Source organism: Lepus europaeus, chromosome 11, assembly GCF_033115175.1.
Source record: "Lepus europaeus isolate LE1 chromosome 11, mLepTim1.pri, whole genome shotgun sequence".
Classification (NCBI taxonomy): Eukaryota; Metazoa; Chordata; class Mammalia; order Lagomorpha; family Leporidae; genus Lepus; species Lepus europaeus.
The window spans coordinates 73580762-73604150 of NC_084837.1; the positions used below are offsets into that span (position 1 = coordinate 73580762).

The 23389-nt window shown below is 46.3% G+C and overlaps 1 protein-coding gene across 4 annotated transcripts in view; it reads left to right on the forward strand.

Moving 5' to 3' along the window:
• The window catches only part of MAPK6 (mitogen-activated protein kinase 6), an 86334-nt gene that overhangs the window by 43235 nt on the left and 19710 nt on the right, over positions 1 to 23389 (forward strand). Inside the window, exon 1 of one of the 4 annotated variants that reach the window (XM_062205929.1) lies at positions 3828 to 3974. The exons of 1 other annotated variant lie outside the window; for it this stretch is intronic. The gene's annotated coding sequence lies outside the window, so the exon portion shown is untranslated. Of the gene's footprint in view, positions 1 to 3827; positions 3975 to 4566; positions 4765 to 23389 lie in introns of those variants that run through there. 2 more of the 4 variants (XM_062205926.1, XM_062205927.1) reach the window with 2 other exon arrangements.

Here is a 23389-nt window from a genome sequence, read left to right on the forward strand (position 1 = left end):
CTCATTTGCAGGATGTAGAGTCAGAAGAACTGGGACTTGAACCCAGCCACTTTGATATGGGATTCAGGCATCCCAAGTGGCATCTTACTCATTGTGCCAAATTCCTGTCCCCATATTTTGATAGGGTTTCACTTTCTTAATAGTTCATAAAATAATGGCATGTCTCATAATTGATGACGTTTTCTGAAATGTGGTACATAGCCAAAACAGAAGTTTCACAAAACAATGTTTACCCTTTATTATGAGAAATGCTGTTTTATTCAATTTTTTGCTCTGCTTCATTAAGAAAAAATGCAGATGATAATCCACTAAAATGATTTCATCACTCATACTCACTAATGGGTCGTAACTTGCAGTTTGAAAAACTACTGAGAACTGCAACTATTTACAGCCACACAATAGGATTAAGAACTGACTGCAGTAACATGATTTTACAGTTCAATTGTGTGTATGAACATGCCTTCAATTCTAAGAAATTCGTGCCCAAGAAGATGAAGTTGCAAATTACTGCAGTTTCAAGAACTTCTACAAAATCCATTTATCAGGGTAGTACTTCCAGACTTAAACTCAACTTTATCAGGGCCAACAGCCCCCCCCTCCTTAGATTATTTGGCTTAACTGAGTTTACTCTTTTTTTTAAAGATTTATTTATTTGAAAAGCAAAGTTAGAGGCAGAGGCAGAGAGAGAGAGAGACTTTCCATCTGCTGGTTCACTCCCCAAATGGCTGCAACAGCTGGAGCTGGGCTGAAACCAGGTTCTCCCACTCTCCGGAGCTTCTTCCAGGTCTCCCCATAAGTACAGGGGCCCAAGGACCCAGGCCATCCTCGCTGCTTTCCCAAGCACATTAGAAGAGAGCTGGATTGGAAGTGGAGCAGCTGGGACTCAAACCAGCGCCCATATGGAATGCTGGCACTGCAGGAGATGGTTTTACTCACTGTACCACAGCTCTAGCCCCTGAGTTCACTGTTGTAGGCTTGCTTTAAAATTCTCCCTCCTCGAGAGAATGATCCTGCGGGGGAAGCAGGACACACAGCAGACTCAGAATGGCAAATGCCCAAAACAGCACTCCTGCCTCAGAATCAACCCTTGGGACATTCGGATCTGGCTAAAAGGCCCATGAGAGTCTCACAGGCATGGAAAGCCATGACACAGTGGCAAAAAACAATCTAAATGAAAGATCCTGGTGAACAAGACCCCAGCAGAAGGAACAGGCCATCAAGGAGAGAGGCGCCTTTCTCAGAGGGAGGAAGGAACCTCCACTGTGATACGGCCTTGACTAAACAAGTTCAGAGTTGGTGAACTCAAGGGACTTCCATAGCCTAGCCAGCTCATAGCAAGAGTCTCGGGTGATTGCTGACGTCATAAATAAGAGTGCCAATTGTTAAATCAACAACGGGAGTCACTGGGTACATGCTCCCCACTTAGGATCTCTGTCCTTAATGTGTTTTACTATGAAACTTAAAAACACTACTAGTCGAACAATACCCTATACCTTGTGCGGTTGTATGAATACAGCCTGTTGAAATCCTTGCTTAGTATATACTAAGTTGATCTTCAGTATATGTAATTAAAAATGAAACTCGATAAAGGGCAGAATGGGAGAGGGGAGGGCCATGGGAGGGAGGGAGGTTGGGGGGGAAACCACAACAATACAAAAGTTGCACTTTGTAAATTCACATTTATGAAATAAAAAATTAAAAAAATTTCTCCCTCCTCTTCCTCTGTCCACCTATCCTAAATTATTGATTATATCACATACGTAGCTCTATCGCAATAGTGGCCCCTCACTAAAAGACTTGTCTTAAATCTGATCCCCCAGATCTTAGGCTGATCCCATCCCGACCTCCCTCTTTTGAGGTTTTTTTTTTAATTTATTTGAAAGGTAGAGTTACAGAAAGAGAGAGGCAGAGGCACAAGGGAGAATAATCTTCCATCTGCTGGTTCTCTCCCCAAATGGTGGTCTGAAGCCAGGAGCTTTTTTTTGGGTCTCTCACGTGGGTGTGGGGGCCAAAGCACTTGGGCCATCCTCTGCTGCTTTCCCAGGTGCATCAGCAGGAATGCTGGATTGGAAGTGGAGCAGCCAGGACTCAAACAGGAGCCCATATGGGATGCTGGTGTTGCAGAGACAGCAGCTCACCTCACTATCGGCAGTGTAGGCTCCTTGAGATGCTTTTACAACGGTCAACTTAATCTTCCTTCATTGCTGTACCATAAGCTCGGCTTTGCATGATCAACACGATGGTCTTTACATAAAAGTGCAGTTACCCTTTCATTGTTAAGTGTCTTGAAGGAAGGCACAGAACTTACTCACTCTGCTGCTCCAGGAGATCCAACATTGATGGGAGGGACAGGAGAGATGTCCCAGGAGTGGGAGGGGAGCTCAGAGCAGGGGCTGCAAGGAGCTCTTGTGGCAGGCAGACTGCACCCACAAGCTGGAAACCTTGCAGGTGAAACAAGCCTCCTCTCCCGCTCTTCTCACCTGGTAATCAGGGCTCAGTGTTTTTTTTTTTTTTTTTTTTTAATTTGAAAGAGTTACACAGAGAGAGGAGAGGCAGAGAGAGAGAGAGAGGGAGAGAAAGGTCTTCCATCTGATGGTTCAATCCCCAGATGGCTGCAACGGCTTGCAGCTGTGCCCATCCGAAGCCAGGAGCCAGGAGCTTCTTCCGGGTCTCTTACGCGGGTGCAGGGGCCCAAGGACTTGGGACATCTTCCACTGCTTTTCCAGACCACAGCAGAGAGCTGGGTTGGAAGAGGAGCAGCTGGGACTAGAACCGGCGCCCATATAGGATGCCAGCACTTCAGGCTAGGGCATTAACCCGCTCGCCACAGCGCTGGCCCCATGGCCTCAGTGTTTTAAATAGAAAAATAGGACATTCAAGCTCACCCCAAGCACTTAATTTCAAGTCACCATGCAATCTTTGTAGGGGTTTTGGCCTCACTCTTGAAGATGTGTCTCACGGCTAAGGGGCTGTTGTGGGTCTGGTTTTCTCTGGGGTGGTGATTAAGTCACTGAAAAAAGCGGCTGGCCTGCGTCTCCAGTTTCATAAAATACCACTTCGATTTCACACAAGCACTGGAAAGGTGCCTTGGACTCCATAAGCCATGACGAGCAAAATAAGCTCGCTTTGAGTCACGCGCTGGGCCCAACAAAGCACCAGTCTCCCCTTTCCTCTACATCCCTGCGGCCACCCCCTTCCCAAACTGAGCGGCACTGGCCTCGTCCCAGCCCCTCGACCAGCCAGGGCCTCTGCAGCCTCCGTCCCGGCCCACACGGTGGACCACCCGCCCCCTCCACCCCTCCCCTGTCTGTCTCAGCACCTCCTGGACCCAGCAGAGGCCACCCACGGCGACCTCCCAGAGATGCCTTCCTCTGTGCCCGCAGGCAGACTGACGACCTCCTTCCCACTCGGCGTTTGCCCTCAGCCGGTCCATCTGGATCTGCAGTCTTCCCGCTCCCGGCCCATTCAGGGAGCAGGGACGGAGGCCTATTTCTCTCGCATTGCCCTGGGCCTTGCACGTAGTAGGTGCTCAGTAAACACCCTCTCACAGAGTTCGAGCACTCGCTGCCGGGGTGCGGGGACAGGTGGTGGAGCAGCCAGGGCCCCACCATCCTCCCCGCCGGCCCACAAGCGCAGCCCGCGAAGCGGCTGACGAGCCCGCGTGCCTCTCCCGCCGCCCCCGCGGCGCGCGGAACCCAGTCACGGGCGTTGGAAATTCCGGCGCGTGCGAGCGCCGGGGGCCGAGCGGGGGCGGGGGAACCCGTGGAGTGAGCCTGTGACGTGGCGGGGGCGTGGCCCCGCGAGGCTCCGCCCCCGCTCCCTCGCCCTCTCTCGCGGGTCGGGGTTACATGGCGGCGACTGCGGCAAAGCGAGAGCCTCCGAGACGCCGCTGCCGCCAGCACAGCCGGAGACCTGAGCCGACCCTGGGGGCTGTCCGCGAGCCCCGCACTCCCTCGATGAGTCGGAGAAGTCCCGTGAGTGTGTGTGTGTGCGCGTGTACGTGTGCGGGGCGCGTCGGCGGGGCGACTCGGGAGGGCGCTGCGGCGGGCCCGGCGGCGGCGGCGGCGGAGCCGGCTCCCTCCTCCATTGTGCGTGACCCTCCGGCGGCCGCAGTTCAACAAAGGCGCTTTTGTTCCGTCTGCCGCCCGCCCCCTGCCCACCCGCTCGGGCCTGGCCGGCGCGTCCCCGCGTGGGCCGGCGGCCGGCGGGCCGGGGTCTCCCCGCGTGGGGCCGGCGGCGCGGCCGGCGCGCCCCTCCCACCCGGCACGCCCCTCGCCGGGCGCCCCGGCCGCGCCGCGCCGGGCCCGGCTCCCGCTGAGCGGCCGCGGCCCCGCCGCCTGCGCCCGGCTCGGCGGGTTCGAAGCCCGGCAGGGCCGGCGGGCGCGGGGCGGCGGCCGGGCGGGGCGGCCCGGGCGGCGCGCGCGGTGGCGCGGAGTCTCGCCTTCCTGGCACGCCGCCTTTCGGAGCGCTCCGCGTCTCCTCCCCCTTCCCACCCCGGTGACTCGGCCTCAGCTGACTCCGGCCGGCCGGGCAAAGTCTCCTGTGGACTCGGCCGAGTGCGCAGCGCGCGCGCCGCTCTCCGGGCTCGTCCCGGAGCCCCGAAGTCCGCCCAAGTTCGGAGTGCCGGGACCCGGCGCCCCCGCAGCGCCGGCTGTTCCCGGGACCTGCCGCGGTGGTCTGCGGAAGTCCCCCCGACGGCAGCCTGGCAGCCCCCGCTTGGCCGTGCATTTCAGTCTGACGTGTGAGCTGGGTTGAAAAGTGCAGGTGCGTTGGCCACCTTTTGTCCTCGGCTAGCGTGGGACTCCCCGCCGGTTCAGGTGTCAGGGGCCAGCTTTTTGGTTCCTTCCCTCTTTTATTTTCCTTTTGCGTAGCGCTTGTAGGGAAAAAAGGCCAGTGAAGGCACTGGTGAGGTGGAATTAGAAGCCTGCTGGGTTAAGCAGCAAAATTCACGTTCGGTGCTGCAAGCGCCTCTAAGTCAGTCTCAGTATTCTTCTTCTTCTTTTTTTTTTAAACAGTTACAGTTGATTTGTCGGGGCGTGGGGGGCAGCAGGAGGAGGCCGTACGTGAAGAGCAAACAGGTTGGGCCTTCCAGCTTGTTTTATTTTTTGTTAAAGTTTTGGTTGGCTATAGGCTCTTTCTAACGTTGGGACTCTGGGATGGAAAGAGTGAGGTGAGTGGTGGAATGCGAGGCTGCGAATAGAGCCTGGTCTTCAAGGCTTTCTTTTTTAGAGCGGTCAGATTTTAATGTTTGAAAAAATAATTTTGAATTGGGTGGAAGAAACGTTGGATGTTTTTGGCTAGTAGTTGTTCAGACTTGTTTATGAAGTGCTGAGGAGTGTAAAGTCCTTTCACGTGTACGTTACATCATTTAAAAATAATTGCCTTATGAAACTTGTGAAGTTGCTCGTTGGTGTCCTAAGTGCACTTGTTCTAATTGAAGTCGTCTAGGAATTATGCCAGATTTGAGCAGGACGTATTTTATCACCGAGGTGTTACTGGTGAGGGGGAAAAACAGCAACAGTAACTTTGGAAAATGGAGAATTGTTTTAAACTTAATGGGTCTGTTTTGGAGTGCACTTATTTGCACAAGAGGATAAAAAGTAGTCTTTGGCTACTTTCTGTTGTTAAAAAACAATTTGGAGGAGATCGCTTTGTAGATCATTCAGTTTTGCAGTAGAGAAAGCACATGTCTAAAGACAAGCGTTTGCACTAAAAGTGTTGTGGGGTTTCACCTAAGCTCACTAGCGTCCGGAAAATTCAAAACTGACAAAGTAGTAAGGTTTGCTGACTCAGGGTGCGTTGTTGAAGGGGATGGGGTCGGGTAGGAGGAAGCTTAAAGTGCTGCGAGTTTTGAGTTGGATGGTGACTCATTCTGCCCACGACTGCTACGTGGCTCTTTTTTTTTTCATAGTTTTTTTTTTTAATGATAGGCCAAAATGTTTTTGTCTGAATTATAATTCTCCTTTCTTCCTTGATGAGGAACAGCAGTCTCTCTGAAAAAGTAATTGCTACTTAAATTGCTTTTAAAAAGGGTATCTTAACCTACAGGTCGAATTGTGTAACATTTGTTGACAGGCAAGGTAAAAATCAATTGCTGATTAGCTGATGAAATTAAATGTCTGATACTGGCAGTTCTTTGGCTACTATGGAGAGAGATTTGTTACAGGTTATTTATAAAGGACTGATAGTACTTTATGGTGTGGGTAGAGGTTGACCTTATGTTTTAACTAGTTATGTAAAAGCTATGTTTATAATATCTAGAAATTATTGGTTTAAATAAGTGTTGTAAATATGCTAACAGTTTTCATATTCAATCAGATATATTTCCCTGTCATGGAATTGCAAAAACATCATTCATTCATGGTGCTTTTTTGTGATCTCTGTGAATTTTCTGTTTTAATAAAGACAACTTCAAATAGGCATTGTTGCATTATTTTTCATAAGGTTTTTTTTAGATAAGCTGAATGTACAGTTCTAACTTTAGGGCTTAATTGAAACTTGATAAAATATTTTGACTAATTCTAAAACAGCTAGTGTTTAGCTGGTTGTCTTAAGATTGAAGAGAAAAAAGGGATTGAGAATGGCAGAGTGTTTTTTAAAAATATTTTTAAAAAATTTATATTATTTGAAAGAGTTACAGAGAGACAGAGAGAGAGGGAGAGAGAGAGAGAGAGAGATTTTCCATTCACTGGTTCACTCCCCAGTGGCTGGAGCTGTGCCAGTCTGAAGCCAAGAGCCAGGAGATTTTTCCAGGTCTCCCATGCGTGTGCAGGGGCCCAAGGACTTGGGCCATCTTCCACTGCTTTCCCAGGCCACAGCAGAGAGCTGGATCGGAAGTGGAGCATCAGGGGCTCAAACTGGTGCCCTGTGGGATGCTGGCACTGCAGGCAGCGGCTTTACCCACTATGCCACAGTGCCCACTCCTTTTTTAAAATATTTATTGGGGCTGGTGCTGTGGCATAGGAGGGTAAGCCTCTGCCTGCGGCATCATTATCCCATATGGGCACTGGTTCGTGTCCTGGCTGTTCCTCTTCCCATCCAGCTCTCTGCTATTGCCTGGGAAAGCAGTAGAAGATAGCCCATCTGCTTGGTGCCCTGCACCCACATGGGAGATCTGGAAGAAGCTCGTGGCTCCTGGCTTCGGATTGGCCCTGCTCCGGCTGTTGCGGCCATCTGGGAAGTGAACCAGCGGATGGAAGACCTCTCTGTAACTTTGCCTCTCAAATAAATAGATAAGTCTTTAAAAAAAAAAAAAAAGCAGAAAAAGGTATTCTAATCCACTGTTTGAGAGGCAGAGAGCAGAGCAGAGAGATTTTTCCACCCACTGGTTCATTTCCCAAATGGCTGCAACAGCCAGAGCTAGGCTGGTCCAAAGCCAGGAGCTTCTTCCAGGTCTCCCATGTGGGTGCAAGGGCTCAAATATTTGGCCAGCCTTTGATGCTTTTCCAGGCACATTAGCAGGGAGCTGGATTGGAAGTGGAGCATCTGGGACCTGACCTGTTGCCCGTATGGGATGCTGGCATTTCAGGCGGCAGCTTTACCCACTCTGCCACAATGCTGGCCTCGAGAATGGCAGGTTTTTTTTAAAAAATTGGCTTAAAAATGTTTGTTTACTTGAAAGGCAGAGAGAGAGGTTGAGTTCCATCTGCTGGTTCACTCCCATTTATCCCCAGTAGCCAAAGCCAGGAGCGAGGCACTCTTTCCTGGTCTGCCAGATGAATGTCAGGGACACAAGTACTTGAGTCAACATCTGCTGGCTCCCAGCGTTCATTAGCAGGAAGCTGGATGGGAAGTAGAGGTGGGACTGGGTCTCAGGCACTTCAATATGGGATGTGGGCTTCCCAACCTTTGGCTTAACCCACTGTGCCACAGCGCGTATCCTGTAATTTGTTTTAGAAGTGAGAAGGAAAGAAAATCTATCCAACCCATCCCCCTCTAGTCTTTCTATATTTACTATTTATTTTCTCAGAGTAATCTATTTGAGTTTTGTGGGCAGTAAAGTGTGTAAATGTGAATTAAATCTTTGGAGATATTTTGGAAAAGCATTGTGATTTTTACAGAAGGATTTTAATAAGATTCTAAAAGAGTTAAAAATGGAAGTATGGGGCAGCTGAGATGCCTGTTGGGATGTCTGTGTCCTGTATCAGGTTTAGTTCTCGCCTCCAGCTCTGGTTTCCAGCTTTCTGCCAGTGCAGTCCCTGGGGGCAGCAGGTCCTGGCTCGGGTGATTGGGTCTCTGCCACTTGTGTGGGTGACCTGGATTGAGTTCCAGGCTCCCAGTTTCAGCCCATTCCTGGTCATTAAGGGCATTTGGGGAGTGAACCAGCAGGTGGGGAATCTGTCTCTCCACTTGTGAGGGGATGGGAATATGTGTATTGAAGATTTTCAGAGCATCATACTCTTAGAGGTTGACTGTAATCCCAGTGGTGTTTTATATTCTTTTAGTATGTAGGTAATCAGCTGTCATGCATAATCCATAATGTAAGAACAGACTGGTATCTTAGCCTTTCGCTTTTCTTCAGTGGTATTATGGTGCGCCTTCTCCCCATGGCTGTGCAGTTCCTTGTTTGGCTTCCTTGAACCTTGAGTTATTCTAGGGTCCCTGTTAAATGGAACGAAGGTGCCTTGGAAAGAAATTCCCCGTGATGTTGTTGGCTGTCCTCTGTGAGCTCCTTCAGTTTGTTGGGTGGGCTGTTGTGTGACACTCCAGCCTGGCCGTGGCGTGGGGATTTTGGTCCGTTTTATTGCTCGGAGCTCTGAGGCTTCACAAAAACAGCCACAACAATGTTACTGTAAATGGCTTTTTCCAAGGAGTTGCTTTCATGTGGAGCTGATGCTTTCACGGTAACAGTGGTGTGGGCTGAGTCCAGCATTGGTTTTTTTTCCCCCTCTATGAACTGCATACTTAGAAAAGATAATTTGCTTCTCTGATAAAATTGTTTTTTAAAAATTTTTAAAAAAAGATTTATTTGAAAGGCAGAATTACAGAGTGGTAGAGACAGAGAGCTCTTCCATCCGCTGGTTCACTTCCCAAATACCTGAAACAACCCAGGTTGTGCCAGGCCAAAGCCAGGAGCTTCCTCCAGGTCTCCATAGGTTGGACACAAGTATTTGAACCATTTTCTGTTGCTTTCCCAGGTGCATTAGCAGAGAACTGGATCAGAAATGGAGCAGCTGGGATTCCAACTGACACCTGTATGGGATGCCAGCACTGCAGACAGTGGTTTAACCTGTTGCTCCATACTGCTGGCCCCTTTAATTTTTTTTGAAAGATTTATTTATTTGAAAGAGAGAGGGAGAGAGAAATCTTCCATCTGCTGGTTCGTTATTCAGATGCACGCAGCAACCAGTGGTGGGCCAGGCCAAAGCCAGGAGCTTCATCCCAGTTTCCCAGACACTTGGGCCATCTTCCACTGCTTTCCCAGGCCATTAGCAGGGAGCTGGGTGGGAAGTGGAGCAGCTGGGACTCAAGTCGGTGCCCATGTTGGATGCCTGTGTCACAGGCGGTGGTTCTACCCAATATGCCACAGTGGCGATCTGATTGCTTTTTGCAACGTTTGTCTTCCATATGGAGTGCTTAATAATCAGGTTCTAAAACGTTGCACAGAGCTTAATTTTTATATAGTAAATCACATTTTTTTTCATTTGGATTTAATATCTTTTTTTGTTTCCACAAAAAATTGCCTGTTAGAATCCTAGCATTTACTTCGGGAAAATTTGCCTCTGCAGAGAGTGGAAACCTATATAGCTGTGGGACCATAAAATGTTAGCGTTCGAAAGGATTATGGACATTAGGTTGCCCCAGGTACATCATTTGACAGCCAAGAAAGTGAGGCCTGCAGAGATCTAAGACCTTGGTACTGAGTGTGATTCCTGGGTCGGCTGTGCTGGCAGCACTTTGGAACTTGTTAGAAAAACAGAATCGTAAACTTCTCTCAGGCTGACTGCATTAGGTTCTCCATTTAATGAGTTTCCAGTGATTAAAATGCAGTTTAAGTCAGCAGGTGCTTCTGAACAGGGCATGCATGGTTGCTGAGCTGGTTAGTGACCCACTGGAAGAACCCAGGTCTTCTGATTGGCTCTTTGCACTAGCCCTCCTGAAACAAGTCAAGTGGATGTTAGGATTTAGTCAGTGTCCCCTAGAACTTTCTATGATGATAGAAATGTCCTATACTGTCTTGTCCAGCTAGGTAGCCACTAGCCATGTGTGCCTCGAGAACTTGACAGATGACTAGTGCACCTGGGGAATTGACTTTTTAATTGGATCTATATTTAAATAGCTGTAGGTAGTTTGTGGCTGCCATGTTGATCACAGATCTAGATGATTTTTGCCTGCAGTTAATGTAAAATATTCTGAACTGCAGTATAATACCTGGTTAGACTCAGTTTAATAATTTTCCCTCTCTTCATGGACAAATGGAGAGGTGATAGATTTTTTTTTTTTTGCTTTTTTCCAGTATGCCCAGATAATATTTTAATATTATGAAGTAGGACTGATTGTTCTCATTGATACTCCTGTGGTCAATAAAACACCTAAGCTGAGTTGTAAGAATGCACATTTCCTCCTGTTTTTCTCCATAAAGGTATTTTCACTTTTATTTAAAAAAAAAATACAAAAAATGGGTGTTGGAGTGGGTGTTTAGCCAAGTGATTAATATTCTGATTAAGATACTAATGCCCCACATTGGAATGCTTGAACTTTGTTTTTTTTTTAAAGATTTATTTATTTATTTATTTGAGAGGTAAAGTTATAAATAGAAAGAGACAGAGAGAGAGGTCTTCATCCACTGGTTCATTCCCTAGATGGCTGCAGTGGCTGGAGCTGGGCCGCTCTGAAATCAGAAGCCAGGAGCTTCTTCTGGGTCTCCCACGTGGTTGCAGGGGCCCAAGGACTCGGGCCATCTTCCACTGATTTCCCAGACCATAGCAGAGAGCTGGATCGAAAGTGGATCTGCTGGGACTTTGAACCGGTGTCCATATGGGTAGCTGGCACTGCAGACGGCAGCTTTACTCCCTATGCCACAGCGCCGGCCCCAAGAATGCCTGAGTTTTGTCCCTTGCTCCAGCTGCTGACTCAAGCTTTGTGCTAATGCAGACCACAGGAAGGAGGTAGCAGGTGCAGCTCAAGTCATTGGGTCCCATTATGTGGAAGATTGTATTGAGTTCCTGGCCCATCCTGGCTGTTGTGGGCATTAAGAAGTAAACTAGTAGATGTCTCTCTGCCTCTCAAATAAATAAATATTTTTAAAGTGGCCATTGTGGGTAGTATTGAGAGAATAGTTTTGTGTTTGTCCTAGTACCTCCAGGTTTGTGGGTACTTGTTGATAGCTGCCAGATTGATCTACTATTTCTTATTTCCAGGTACAGAAGCTGCAGTGGTTCTTAACCTTCCACCTTACTACAGTGGGAAGATTCTAATTTAGAGTCAGACTGACCTGTATCTAAATTCTGGCATTTACTATATGTGTAATTTTATCAAGTTACTTTACTTCTTGGCACATAAGTGCTCTTCTTTGGAAAATGAGACTTACAAGATTGTGGTTAGGAGTAACCGAAGTAATTTGTCACTTAAAATATGCCTGACACATAGTAGGTATCAGTAAATATGTGAGCATCATTCCCACCCTCCCTGCTTTTTTTTTTTTTTAACCACATTGTGCTCCAAAGGAACAAAAGAAATGACTGTCTCTTATTTATTTATTTGAAGTTTTTTACGTATTTATTAGAGAAGAAGAGAGTGTTCCCATCTGCTGGTTCACCCCTCAAATGCCCACAATGTCCAGGTCTGGAACAAGGAGCCAGGAAAGCAATCCAAGTCTTCCATGTGAATGGTGGGAATACCCATTTGATTTATCACCATTGCCTCCCTGAGTCTGCATTAGCAGGAAGCTGGAACTGGAATCAGGAATCAAACCCAGGTGTTCTCACATAGGATGCTAGTCTCTGGACTAAGCCTAAGTGTCTGCTTCTCTGCTTCGTTGTTTTTTTTTTTTTTTTTTTTTTTTTTTTGACAGGCAGAGTGGATAGTGAGAGAGAGAGAGAGAAAGGTCTTCCTTTTTGCCGTTGGTTCAGCCTTCAATGGCCTCTGTGGCCGGCTCATCGCGCTGATCCAAAGCCAGGAGCCAGGTGCTTCTCCTGGTCTCCCATGCGGGTGCAGGGCCCAAGCACTTGGGTCATCCTCCACTGCCTTCCCGGGCCATAGCAGAGAGCTGGCCTGGAAGAGGGGCAACCGGGATAGAATCCGGTGCCCCAACCGGGACTAGAACCCGGTGTGCCGGCGCCGCAAGGCGGAGGATTAGCCTGTTAAGCCACGGCGCCGGCCTCTCTTCTTGGTTTTTATAACTTCTGAAAATTAGTCTTTTGCTGAGATTCCAACCACAGTCACTACATATTCTCATTTTAAGTGTTGGTTTCTACCAGCTGTTCATTTCGTGCCTTACTTCATTCATGTTGTAGCCCCTGTAGATTCTTCCATTTGTGCTCTGGATTCCTTCTCCTCTTAAGGATCCTTTTCTTGCTTGCATTATGAATTTTTACTTTTCTTTGGGGTCACATTAGTATCTGATGTGCTCTAGTGCTGTACTGTCCAGTGTAGTAGCCATTAGCTACATATGAATTTAAATAAAAATTAGGGGTGGGTGTTGACGTAGTAGGTTAAGCTAGATACCAGCATCCGATGGTGGAATTCTTGGGATCCAGGCTCTCCTCTGCTTCCATTCTGGTTTCCTGTTAGTACATACCCAGGGAGGCAGCAGATGTGAACTTAATTCACTGCCACCTATGTGGGAGACCTGGGATGGAATTCCGGATCCTGGCTTCGGCCTGACTCAGCTGTGGCTTGCAGGCATTTGGGGAATGAACCAGAGGGTAGAAGACATCTTTTTCTCTTTCTGTAGCCCTGCCTTTCAAATAAATAAAAATTAACTTAAAAATTCAGCACTGTATTTCAGTTCAGTAGCCAAATGTGGCTAATAGCTTCCATATTGGGCAGTGCAGATAGATATAAAACATCTGTGTCATCACAGAAAGTAGGCTTGGACAGCACCTCTCTAGTGAGGCTTTCTTCCTTAGGGGTAGGCCTCCCCTGTTTCACATTCTCCCCCCGTTTCTCTCTCTACTTCCTTTTGCTCTTAAACATGCTCCAGACTGGCTTTCTTCAGCATCTCCTCTCTCAAACTCTTGTTCAGTTGCTGGTTGCTTCCATTTACCAAATCCTTCTAACAGGATCTCAGAGCTACCTTGAATGTGGTTGATCACTGTATTCTGCCTGTGCACCTGCTTCCCTCTGCTGATAGGCACATATTCTTGTTTTTCTCTTCCTTTTGTGTTTACCATGCTTTTTCAGCCGCCTTCTTTGTAAGCAGGAGCACATCCCGGCGTTTAGTCTTGGGCTCCTCTGCCCTGCCTCTTTGTTTTTCTAAATTATTTTCCTAGTGGTCTCACTCTTCATTGTTTTAAATATCATCTATTTATGGATGATTTCCAAATTTATATTTCTGGTTTAGGCTTCTCACATGAATTGCAGACATAATATCCAACCTGACTGACAATTTCTGACCTCTTGTTATCTAAGTAGACCTAACATGTACAAAATAGAAATCTTTCTTGGATATTTTTCTTCTCTAAGCCTTCCCTGACTCAGTTAAATGACATCTACAACTTTCCTTTGAATCCTGTCTTTTTCCTTATTCTCAGAAGGTTTTTTTGGTCTCCAAAGTGTTATTGAATATTTTTAATATGCGTTTTTAATGATCTGTTCAATGATTTATGTTCCACCTTCATTTCTGTCACCCTAGACTCAGTCACCATCATGTCATCTGGCTTACTGAAATAGCCTTTATTTATTTATTTTTAAGAAAACTAGATTGATTTATTTGAAAGGCAGAGCGGAAGAGAGATCTTCCATCTGTTTATTGGTTCACTCCCCAAGTGGCCACAGTAGCCAGGGCTGAGCCAGGCCAAATCGAGGAGCCAAGAACTCCATCCGATCTCCCACATGTCTGGCAAGGACCCAAATACTTGGTTCATTTTCAGCTGCCTTCTCAGGTGCATTGGCAGGACACTGGATCAGAAGCAGAAACTTAAACCAGCACTTTGATACAGGATGCTGGTGGCACAAGTGGCAGTATAACCTGCTATGCCAAAATGCCAGCACTTAAAATAATTTTTTTTTAAATATTTTATTTATTTGAAAGATAGAGAGGGAGAGACAGAGAGAAAGGCCTTCCATCCACTGATTCACTCCCCTAATGGCCACAACGGCTGGAGCTGGGCTGGTCTGAAGCCAGGAGCTAGAAGCTTCTTCCGGGTCTCCCACGAGGGTGCAGGAACCCAAGCACTTGGACCATATTCACTGCTTTCACAGACCATAAGCAGAGAGCTGGATTGGAAGAGAATCAGCCTGGACACAAACTGGCACCCACATAAGATGCTGGCGCCACAGGCAGAGGCTTAGCCTACTGAACCACAGCACCAGCCCCCACTTGAAATAATTTTTAACCTAATAGGTCTTTGCTTTAGCTCAGCTACCTTCCTTGGTCCATTCTGCTCCCAGTAACCAGAATCCTCATTTTAAAATGGAAATGAGATCATGTCAATTGCCTGCTTAAAACTGTTAGTAATTTTCTTCTGCTCTTAGTTACAAAATCCAGAATCTTGCCTTATGCAGCCCTATCTGCCTATCCAATCTCATGTCCTCCTCAGTTCCTACTCCCTTTGCTCTTCATCTTGACGCTGTATTGACATCTTTCCCTCCAAAACGCGAAGTTTTATGCTGCCTTAGGTTTTGTAGGATATTATGAAAAAGCCTCATGGATTTCAAAATTTCTTTGCTGCAAAATAGACCTCTTGTAATCTCATTTTTGCACATCTTTTTTTGAAGTACTCTCTTATTTGCTGTTTGCTTTGTTTGGGTTGTTCTTCTCACATCTCTTAGCAGTGCTAGTACTGTCTTGGCATTGGGTTTGAACAACTCAGAAGGCCATTTCTAGGTGCCCAAATCACAGCATTTGGTCAAGTTTGAAGTTGGATGTGGTTTACTTTTATGTTGGTCTTTCCTCACTAGAATGCGAGCTCTTTGGAAGCAGAAGAATCTTGACTGTCTTTTTCTTCCTGTAACATCAAACAGTACATGGCACATGCTTAAGTGCTCAGGAAATTTTGCACATTCTATAAAATCTTTGATTTTTTGAAAATTCTAAAGGGAAAAACTATGTTTAAAAATTGCATTGTAGGGCAAGGGGATTAGCCTAGTGGTTAAGATTCTAGTTGGGATTCCCACAACACTGGCCCTGTCTAACAATATTATATAAGCCAGTTCACAAATAATGTAGACCTTGACATTTCCTGATTGTTTACTTCATTGTAGCACTTTGTGCTCTTCTATATTACTTCTACATGCAATATATATATATACACCCCACAATATATTATTTTTGCTTTACAATTGGTAAATTACAGTCATTGAAAGATATTTAAACAAATGAGTAGATTATTTTAAAGGCTTTTTATATTTTTTTAAGTTATTACACTTTCTGGACTTGTACCTTTCTGTAGATCTGAGGTTACATTTGGTGTCATTTTGGTTCAATTTAAACTTCTTTTCACATTTTTTGTAGTGAAACTTTGGTGGAGATTTTTTTTCTCTTTTATCTGTTTGAAAATATCTATTTCATCTTCATTTTTTTTTTTTTTTTTTTGACAGGCAGAGTGGACAGTGAGAGAGAGACAGAGAGAAAGGTCTTCCTTTTGCCGTTGGTTCACCCTCCAATGGCCGCCGCGGTAGGCGCATTGCGGCCGGCGCACCGCGCTGTTCCGATGGCAGGAGCCAGGTGCTTCTCCTGGTCTCCCATGGGGTGCAGAGCCCAAACACTTGGGCCATCCTCCACTGCACTCCCTGGCCACAGCAGAGAGCTGGCCTGGAAGAGGGGCAACCGGGACAGGATCGGTGCCCCGACCGGGACTAGAACCCGTTGTGCCGGCGCCGCAAGGCGGAGGATTAGCCTGTTGAGCCATGGCGCTGGCCCTTCATCTTCATTTTTGAAGGGTATTACCCTGATAACTTTTTTCATTTGACATCTGAAAAATACTTTATTGTTTTCTGGTTTCCATTGTTTCTTGTGATAAATCAGCCATCATTCTGACTATTCTTCCTCAGTTCTTTGTCTCTTTTCCCTGGTTGCTTTAAGAGTTGTTCCTTATTTTTAACAGTTTGGCTATGGGTTATGGATGTGCCTAAGTATGGGTTTGTTTGTATTTATCTTGCTTGGGGTTTATTGAACTTGTGCTTCTGTCAGTTGTTGTCTCTTATCAGGTTTAGAAAGTTCTTGTCTAGTGTTCAGGTTTAGAAAGTTCTTGTCTAGTGTCTCTTCTTGGACTTCTGCCCCATCAGTTTCTGAAGCTTGGAGCTCTCTCAGCTTAGCTGCCTACTATTTGGACTACTGGGAATTTTTGCATTCTGCTCCCACCCCAAGTTTCCCTTGTCTGTGTTTTTGCCTTATTTCTTGAAGGTAGAGTTAAACAAAAAGGGAGAGAGGGAGAGAGAAAGGGAGAGAGAAAGGGAGAGAGAGATTCCTAAGGCTTAGCCTTAGGAGGAATATCTGCCTTAAAAATCTCTGAAGATTAGAAATGCTCCCTCAAATCCCCTTTGGCTGTTGTGAACTCTTAAGGAGCAAACCAGCAGTTAGGACCTTCCTGTCTCAAATAAATAAAATAAAATAAATACACATAAGTAAATAAATGAGTTTTTAAAATCCCAGCCGCAGTTGCATTTGAACTATAGTCTGGAAAGCTGTGCTAGATCCCATAGACACTGCCAGGCTGGACTGATTAATATTAAAATCAGACTGGTGTCAAGGTTTAGGATCTTCGTGATACCTGCTTTGGTTTCGGTATTACATGGGCTGGTAGGACTTCTGTTTTTTTAAACTGAATTTATTATATAGGACTCTCTTTCAGTGGCACAGTCCTTCCCCACTACCACAATAAATAAAACAGGAGCTATAACAAAGCTGGAGTGTTTTTGTTTCTTTAGTCTGAGTGGGTGGAAACCAACTGTGCTTCTTCATGTTGTTGGCAGACCTATGTGTTTTTCATGGGGTGAGACTCCTGGTGGAGTGCCTGGAAAGGAAAGTACCATGTCTAGGAATCTGCACTGATGTCCCCCAGTGGGAGGTCAGATTCTGAGAAACCTGACGATGGGGCTTATCTTCTAGAACTTCCTGCCATCAAGTAGAACATGCTATTTACATTAATTCATTCCGTACAGGTGTTTTTTGTTTTTTGTTTTTTGATGTCTACTAATTACCAGGCATTGCTTGGAAATATCAGTAAAACTTAGTCCTAAACCTGTTTTATAACAGCTACTAAAAACTAGACAGTGTTGCCCTGGAACATGCAAGAGTAGGGGCTCTGCAGGATTAGATTAGATTGAGGAAGGATGGCAAAAGACGAGGGAAGGGAGGAGGAAGGGGAAATGTTAGTGGACAAGGAGGCCCTCCTAGTGCACTCCCTGCACCAGCAGTGCGCTTTCCTCTGAGATCAGGTTGTTTATTTTTAATTTATTTGACAGGTAGAGTTATAGACAGTGAGAGAGACAGAGAGAAAGGTCTTCCTTTAGTTGGCTCACTCCCCAAATGGCCGCCATGGCCGGTGCTGCGCCGATCCGAAGCCAGGAGCCAGGTGCCTCCTGCTAGTTTCCCATGTGGGTGCAGGGGCCCAAGCACTTGGGCCATCCTCCACTGCCTTCCTGGGCCACAGCAGAAAGCTGGACTGGAAGAGGAGCAACCGGGACTAGAACCCGGTGCCTATATGGGATGCCGGCGGCGCAGGAGGAGGAGTAACCAAGTGAGCCACATCACCAGCCCCTGAGATCAGGTTTTATTATTTCAAAATTTAATTTATTTGAAAGGGAGAGAGATCGACCAATCTTTCAGCTGCTGGTTCACTCCCCAAATGCCTACAACAGTTGGGGATTGGACTAGACCAAAGCCAGGAGCCAGGAACTCCATCCAGGTCTCCCATGTGGGTAGCAGGGACCCAACTACTTGAGCCATCTGCCTTCCAGGAAGTATGTTAGGGAGTTGGAATTGGGAGCAAAGCTGGGCTTGAACTCAGACACTCTGTTAGGGAATGTAGACATACCAAGTAGTGGCTTCATCACTGAATGCCTGCCCTAGGATTTTTACCCCTACTGTTTTGACCTCTGCTTTTCCTTAATACCTAAAACAACGCCTGGCATGTGGTAAAATTTCAATAAAATTTTGTTGAGTGAAAATATAGTGGATTGATGGAAGAGCTGAATCTTTTTTTTTTTTAATTTTTTGACAGAGAGAGAGAAAGGTCTTCCTTCTGTTGGTTCACTCTCCAAATGGCCGCTACGGCCGGTGCTGCACCAATCTGAAGCCAGGAGCCAGGTGCTTTTTCCTGGTCTCCCATGCGAGTGCAGGGCCCAAGCACTTGGGCCATCCTCCACTACCTTCCTGGGCCACAGCAGAGAGCTGGACTGGAAGAGGAGCAACTGGGACTAGAACCCAGCACCCATATGGGATGTCGGCGCCGCAAGGCGGGGAGGATTAACTAAGTGAGCCACAGTACTGGCCCCCGTGCTGAATCTGTTTCTGTAAGCTGTTGAAAACCTCTTGGTTCTTCTGCTTCTGGGTCCATGTTGGGATTGCATCTACCCACGCCCTTGGGTAGAGCTGTGATCATGTCACCTGCTTTCACCAATAAAATGTTCATAGAAGTAAACTCCTGCTCCTGTGTTTGCTCCAGTGTTTCCTTATCGTTAGGTACGCAGTCTCAGTATGAAGGTTTGGGCAGTAGAAAGATAGGAAAGAAGATGAAGGGCTATTATACTGATAATTATTCTTATAATTATACATTTGTCAAAGGAATTGTATTTGATGTTTAATATACTGCAGTTTCAGTTGTGTCTCTCCCAATCTGGATACCACCCACCTTAAGTGCTTGGGAACAAAACCAGTGGAATGAAAGATGTATTCTCTGCTTTTATAGATCATAAACTGTTAGGATTACATGGATCTCTTCAGATTCGTTGACTAGTTTATGTGGTCTGTGAAGTTTTAATGTTCTCATGTGGATATCTTAGAGTAAATAGCAACAACAGATGTGGTGAGCAGCACAAAATGCTGCTTTGAAAGTTTTTCTTAGTTACTGATACTGTGTTAGGGCTTGATATTTTAATTTTAAGGTCCCTCTTTGTCCATAGGTTCCTAAGATTATTGACTGATGCTAGTTTACACTGCTGGCATCTGTGAGGTCCTAATCTTGAAAGGGCTCTTGGCTGGCGCCGCCGTGGCTTAACAGGCTAATCCTCCGCCTTGCGGCACCGGCACACCAGGTTCTAGTCCCGGTTTGGGGCGCCAGATTCTATCCCGGTTGCCCCTCTTCCAGGCCAGCTCTCTGCTATGGCCCGGGAAGGCAGTGGAGGATGACCCAAGTGCTTGGGCCCTGCACCCGCAAGGGAGACCAGGAGAAGCACCTGGCTCCTGGCTTTGGATCAGTGAGATGCGCCGGCCGCAGCGGCCATTGGAGGGTGAACCAACGGCAAAAAGGAAGACCTTTCTCTCTGTCTCTCTCTCTCTCACTATCCACTCTGCCTGTCCAAAAAAAAAAAAAAAAAAAAAAGGCTCCTAGGGTCATCCAGCATTAGGATACTCAAGGACTTTGCCAAGAATGCATATGAGGAAGCAGCTAAGATGTAACCCTTGGCCTTCTCTGACCTAGAAACTTAGTAGCCTAGATGAGAGCCTGAGACATGATCTTAGGGAAAACGAATTTGCTGTAACAACCCGTCTCTGTGCCAGGGTTAGAAGATAGGTACATGTAAGTAGAGCTCAACCTTTCCCTTTGGCTTAGGAGACGTGAGGCTAGCTGGATTCTAGTTAACTCAGATTACTCACTTGACTCTGGAGAAGAGCAACATGGGCAAAAGCCTTCCACGAGGGAGGAGGGCTGGTGCTGTCTGTGAGTATGGAGCAGCAAAATGGAAGGTGGAAGAGAAAACCAGAAAAGTAAGCTTTGTGTGCTGGGTCCTCACCTCAAAATTACTTTGCACATCCAGACTTCCTTTTTGTTTTTTAATTTTTATTTATTTTTTTGACAGGCAGAGTTAGAGAAAGAGAAAGGTCTTCCTTTTTCCGTTGGTTCACCCCCCAAGTGGCCGCTATGGCCGCCGCGCTGCGCTGATCCGAAGCCAGGAGCCAGGTGCCTCCCCCAGGTCTCCCATGGGGTGCAGGGCCCAAGGACCCGGGCCATCCACCACTGCACTCCCGGGCCATAGAGAGCTGGACTGGAAGAGGAGCAACTGGGGCAGAATCCAGTGCGCCGACCGGGACTAGAACCCGGTGTGCCGGCGCCGCAGGTGGAGGGATTAGCCTAGTGAGCTGCGGCGCTGGCCCAGACTTCCTTTTTGACAGAGGCCAAGTTGTTCCTGGAAAAGCAGAGATAGGAAATCCAGTTTCTGTAGGGATGGGGAGATAGGATACAGGGAAGTTACTCTGTCTTTTCTGTTCTGTAGCTTTATACATTTAGGCGTGACCTCAGCACTACCTGTGTTTATCTTGGCATGTGGGTAGACCAGGTGACGGCAAGCAGAAGGCAACATTGCTCATCAGTTTCAGGAAATTGCCTTCTGCATTCAGCCAGGTGGTACCCAGCCTGACCTGTATAAAAAGCGTTTACTTCCATGCTAAGGTGGGTCACTGAAAGAAGTCTGAAAGTATAGCCAAAAGCCAGCTTTGTTCTTATAAACAGCCTCTGTGCCTTGTCTTGTTGACTAAATTGTTAAAAACCAGAACAGAGTTGAAATAGCTAATTCAGACTTTGTGGTCTCCTTCCACACAACAGAGTCAGCAGTCTGGTAGGTTGGGATGGATAGTGTTTATTTGGAGTATGTGGATATGTATTTGAAGTATGTGGAATGTGCAGAAAGAAACCTTGAACTTAGCTTTTATGAAAGCATGTGCGAAAGCTGGTGGAAAAAATCATAACAAGATGTTTCAACAGGTCACTGATGTGGATCGAGGCTACTCTGACTAGTAGTTTGCTGGTCCACTTGAGCTGTACCTGTACACCTTCATCAGGTACATTTGATAGATAGGGAGTTCATGACTGATGTGAAAGATGGGAGGTGGTTAGGGACACCAGAATCTGGGATATAGGTGTAATAAAGATCAAGGTGCTAAGGAGGAACTGTTTTTGCTCTAGATGCTCAATGCTCAGAGTGACCACAGGAGTCCTCTGACGTTCTTAAGGCTGGCTGCCAGAGACTCACATTCTGACTGCCCCAATTTGGTCAAATCCCCCCGTGTATGGGCTCTTATAATGTCCTGTACTATTCCTTGGTACCAGTTGTCCCCTTGGCACTCCCCACCTTCCTTTTTTTTTTTTTCTTCTGTTTGTCTTTAGTCACACGTAAACTCCATGAGAGCAGAGCCTAAGTCTATTTTTACTCACCGTTTTATCCCCCATGCCTTGTATATTTGACTGTCACAGAACAGATACTTTACAAATAGTTGCTAAATATTAAATAAATATATTAAATATAAATAAATAAATAGAGCACGATTGACTTGGCAATACCAGATGCAGCGTGTGATGCAGAGGTTTAGAATACCCACAATGGACTGGTTAAGGTGGACTGACTTTCCAAGCTCCTGGCTGAAAAAGTACTCTGGCAGTCTTTGGTCTAATGGATACTGAAGGAATCTGAAGAATACAGCTCATAGGCAGTCACCAAGCAAGCAGTGCTGTTGTTAATTGTGTGTGTGTGTGTTTTTAAAGATTTATTTATTTGAGGCAGAGCTACAGAAAGGCAGAAGTGGGCGGGGGGGGGCGGTCCTCCATCCACTGGTTCACTCCCCAATTGGCCACAATGGCCAGAGCTGTGCCAATTCGAAGCCTGGAGGCAGGAGCCTCCTCCGGATCTCCCACATGGGTACGGGGGCCAAAGCACTTGGGCCATCTTCTGCTTTCCCAGGCCGTAGCAGAGAGCTGGATTGGAAGTGGAGCAACCGAGACTCGAACCTGTGCCCATATGGGATGCCGGAACGGCAGGTGCCGGCTTTACCCACCACACTACAGAGCTGGCCCCTAGTATTCTGTTGTTTATTCCCTCCCTGTATGATTTTTGTTGGTACAGTTTTAACCATCTGATGAAATTACAGTTTTATTGATAATTATACCCCCTTCTTCAGAATGGGATGACTGACTATGCAAGACTGGCCTTTTGCATAGTCTTCGTCTTGAGTACATAATGACGACTCTGCAGTTCTTAACCTAGGCACAAGCCTCTGCCTTCCTAATATATTTTTTCCACAGTCTACTGATCAGCCTTTGAGATGTCTGAAAAGGGTGTCTTGTCTTTGTAGTTATTTCTGGATTGCGATGCTTCTTGGTCTTAGTGTTTAAAGGGCACAGATACAGATGGAGGTCTTGAGCGAGGACCTCCGATTTTCACAGCTTTCTCTAATCCGATTGCCATTCCTGCTGTAGTGCTGGTCTGTCTGATAATAGTGGTGTCAGTTTTGACGGAGCATTGTTTGTACTTGACCAGATTGCTCTATTAATGAACCAGAAGCTTAAAAGAGAAATTAGAGATTTAACTATTCTTATTTAAGTGTGTAGAAATGACTTCAAATGTTCATATATCAGCACTTTAAAGCTTGATGAGCTTTAAGCAGTTGTCTATATTAAGGCAAAAAGGTGGGCGAGAACAAACATTTTATTTCAGGTGGAGACTAGAAATGTAAATTTCAGAAAGAGTAGAGCTTTTGAATAGCACTGATTCTCCTAGGGTATATGTTAAGAATCAAGATGTGCACAAATACAAGAATATTTGGAGGGGAGAAAGATATATATTAAAACCCCTTAAAATCATATTTTTAAAAAATATTCACTTATTTGTAAGGCAGACTTAGAGAGAGATTCCATCCACTGGTCCACCCCTCAAATGGCTATAAGGGCTGGAGCTGGACCAGTCCAAAGCTAGAAGCCAGGAGTTTCCTTTGGGTCTTCCATGTGGGTGTCAGAGCCCAAGCACTTGAGCTATCTTCTGCTGCCCTTCCATGAACACCTGCAGGATCGGAAGTGGAGCAGCTGGGACAGGAACTGGTACCCACATGGGATGCTGGTATCACAGGTGGTGGCTCCACCTACTACTCCACAATGCCAGCCCCAAAAATCGTAAATATTTTTTAATTCAGAAGTTTATTTACAGACATTAACTCTTAAATGCTTTGCTACAAATATACTGGTAAATGACAGTATTTTTATGAGGTATTTTATTTGGGGCTCATTTTGAGAAGTAGACAAAACCTTGCAAACAGAAGACACTATTTCTATTACAGTAAAACAAGGCAGTTCTGCTA